This window comes from Rhinichthys klamathensis, unplaced genomic scaffold (genome assembly GCF_029890125.1).
Source record: "Rhinichthys klamathensis goyatoka isolate OS25496 unplaced genomic scaffold, OSU_Roscu_1.1 h1tg000227l_1, whole genome shotgun sequence".
Taxonomy (NCBI): domain Eukaryota; kingdom Metazoa; phylum Chordata; class Actinopteri; order Cypriniformes; family Leuciscidae; genus Rhinichthys; species Rhinichthys klamathensis.
Genome location: NW_026606751.1, coordinates 1,031 through 5,000, shown reverse-complemented (window position 1 = coordinate 5,000; position 3,970 = coordinate 1,031).

Below are 3,970 nucleotides of genomic sequence, written 5' to 3'. Positions count from 1 at the left end.
AGTATTGTCACATAAACCTGGAAATAATCATACACTTAATTAATGTGTCAGAAGTAAAATTATTATAAAGAGAATCCTGATCGGTGTAAAAGTTCTGGACATAACTATACATGAAAAATGCTTACCAGCTTTTGACATGTACTTGGAACATATGGCTGCTCGGGAGAGGAAGCTGTTAACCTGTTCAACCTCCTCCCCGATTGTTGTTCCAGCTCCTTCTTGATTGCGCCCCCCCCCCCCCCCCATTTTAACTGTAACACATTTAGATCAATGTTGGAAAACATCAAGTAGGGGCAGAGGACAGACAATCATAATGTGTGGTAAAATGATAAGAAATACATCTAATTGTCATGATTACCTCACACATCCATGAATGCGCTTTTGCATGCATGATGGAGAGAAATGGGCGCATGTTCAGCAAGTCCTCCAACTCTGGACAGTGGTCCACAACTTTCTGCAGATATGGCCAATATTTGCAGACCACATCAGAGCAAAAAAACTGGACGGTCTGTGAAGCTAGCTGTTTCTGGAGATATAATGGGTATGCAAATATTTCTCCACGGAACATATTCAGTCCCTTCAGCAAAACCCCATGACGGCAGACAGCAACTTCAACACCTTCCTCGTCTAGTTTGCTTGCAGACTTGTTGGCGGACTCTCGTGCTGCGGTCCACTGACCCGCACCACATCTCCCTTTCCCTGGATTCTTAAACAGATGAGGGCAAATACAGACATATGCAGTTACATTTTACAAAATAAGCTGTAAATCATGGTATTATGGCATTTGATGCAGTAATGCTACTCTATTTTAAACCAAATCTTAAACCAAAAGTTTTCAATTTTGAAAAACTGGCAAGCAATCATAAAAATTTGAAATTGTGGTGTTACACTAGCCTGGGTTTCCCCATGCTGCCTTGCCGCAGGGCGATTTTATTCACGCTGCTAGGCAGCCTGGACACCATGAACCAGATTTTCGCCTGAGATAGGGAACCAATCACAGAACGGGGAGGGAGCAGCAAGACGATGACGACGTATATGCGACACACCGAAGGAGTTTGTTTACATCTATGGATCCATCATGGCAGCGGACGCAAAGTTACATTCTCAATAGGGATGCACGATATAGGATTTTGGCCGATATTCGATATGCCGATATTTTCAGACTAATTTTGCCCGATACCGATACCGATATATTTGTGTGTTTTTTTTTTAAGTGCAAAAAAAAGCTTATTAAAGCTTCTATTAAAGTTCTCAGTCAAGAGCAGTGAGTGATTTCCTCTTTGTTTTGTTGTTTTATTAACATTAACGGGATAGTTCTCCCCAAAATTTAAATTGTCATCATTTACTCTCTCAAGTTTCTTTCTTCTGTTGAAATTATAAAAGTTATTTGGAAGAATGTGGCTAACCAAACAGTTACTGTACTCAAGTGACTTCCATAGTATATTTAAGCACAAGAAAGAAATGAATACAGGTTTGGATCAACATTAGAGTGAGTAAATAATGACAGAATTTTTATTTCTGGGTGCAGTATCTCTTTAAGGACAAGCGGCAGCATATTATACTGTCTCTTTAAGAACTGCACGCGACGCGTCTAATATACACGCATTTGACAAGCAGATTTCCTCTGTTTGCTTTCACTTTAGAGATAACCAACATTGTTTATGTAAACCTTGTGTGTATTTGACAGTATCAGCGCAATAAGACTGGAAAGATTAGTCCAGTATGCAGGCGCTGTGACAGGCTTTAGTTCCTGTGAGCGTCGGGTCACGGGTGTACGCGCTCAGAAAAGCGGATGTTAGAACAGCGCATCAGCACGTGAATGACATGTTTACCTAGCAAGACTTTGACGCACATGCAAATAATGAACTTTTGTGAATTGCGGTGTCCCGTGAGTGTAACTCTACCTCTGCGTTTACATGTGATGTGATGTGAATGTACGTCGCGTTGTACAGTATGTTGAGATGAAGGCGCCAGAATTGAACTGATAGAATGCACGATACTATGATTTTTCTTCAAAAGCAGAACATGGAGACATTTTAATCGTCCACGATCAAAAACCGTGAGACGCACGGCACACCCCTAGCTGGAAGTTTTAAGTTGCTGGCGCTCATGCTTCGTTCGCGTCACGTGCGCATGGGAAACACGCCACCCTATCGGCAAGGCTCATCGGCAGAAATATTCATATCGGCCGATGCCGATGATGGTCATTTTAAGCTTTTATCGGCCGATACCGATGTTGTCCCGATATCATCGTGCATCCCTAATTCTCAATGAATAATCATTGTATTAGCCTGGTCATGGTCATGCAATTATTAGCCTGGGTTTCCCCATGCTGCCTTGCCGCAGCGCGATTTTATTCATTCTCAATGTATCATACGTCATCTGGTCTCTACGTACAGGCGCATTTGATAGAAATTCGTAGCACCCAATAATACGGCTCTGGGCATTCGTAAACCACGCCTCAAATACGAGAAAATGAACATCTGGTTTCCAGACCACGTCTCAATCTCAATGATACGTGGTGTGGCGTTAGCCAGGCTAGTGTTACACATGAAGAAATATAAATTTAGCTTACATGTCCAGTTGTTCCATGGATGTAATCAACAAAGGAGGACACCTCAGCATCATTGGCCAAAAAGACACCATCAAAAAACCCATCAGGTCTTGAAAGAAATATATAGATGTGGGTTAGATTTACTGTGTAAAAGTAATTTGTGGTTCACAAGCATTTCATTGTACATGAATGTTACACACCCTGGTTGACTTTTGAAACGATATAATTTGCGGTTCCCGTCCACTGCAACTGCCAACATGGAGGGTGTGCATGCAGGGCACTGAAAATGCTGGACCTGAGATAGCTTGTCAACCTCAAATTTGGCATAGGTCCATTCGAGGACCATTGTGTCCCCACATATCTTACCACTCTGAGAGCAAAAGTGAAAAAACAAAACAGTAAGTAAGTGTTTCGAAGGTTGTTCAGACCGTGGTCATGATGAAGAAAGGGCTCTGTCAAGAAATATGTGCTGAAACTTGGGGGATTGTAAGAACAAGTCCTAACAATGAATCAGTTATTTAAAAGGTGATCCAAACAAGATAACTTAAATGATGAGTCCACTCACTCGTCCGAAGAGTTTTGTACGACACTCGAGCATGCTGACAAAAGCTTGTCTCGACATCCCTGGGGCAGTGATTTTTAGATCCTCGTACGTGGTAAACAGGTCCACCATGTACAAGGTCTCAAAATTGACAGTGGCTGGCCAGTAACCACTTTCAACCAGATCACTTATGGTCACTGGCAAGGTTTTTCCACAGGAGCAGTTTACTGATGGAAGGAAGAGGTTGTATCTTCCTGAAATTTCAGAGAAAAACAATTATCTCTTGTTCACCTTTAAAAACCTTTACCATTCATTCCAATTAAAATAACTGGCTTTCCCTTGGAAAAGTTTGTTTGCCCAGTGGAGCAGTCGCAACAGGGAGGAACGATTGGTAACATGCAATCTAAAAAGCAGAATTAGTTGACATATAAAGTAAATGAAACCAAACACTCAAAAGTGAGGGTGTTGTTTCTATCAACAAAACTTCCTCCAGCATGTCTGTTGGAGTAAACCTGGGTTTGGGTAAAATGTAAAACAGGCTATATAACCTGAGACTTAAAAACTACCTTTTTCATGATAGGAGAATTTCCCTCCCTCATGCTGCTGAACAAAAGTGGATGGTGGCAGGTGTCTGAAGAACCCCTCCACCATGGATGCTCTGTTATGAAGCACCAGGGCCTCATGTGTGGAAAAGTCACAGGCTGTGCAGTAGAGTGATCGTGGCAAACAGTCCCTACACATCACTACTGCAGCCTTGTGTCCACAATGATGGCAAACCCCCTCCTTGGGCTTCTCAGATGACAACATATTGTTCACCATGAAGGGCCTCATTACTGTCCAATTCTCCAGAGAGGAAGTTTGCCTGTTCCTCCAGT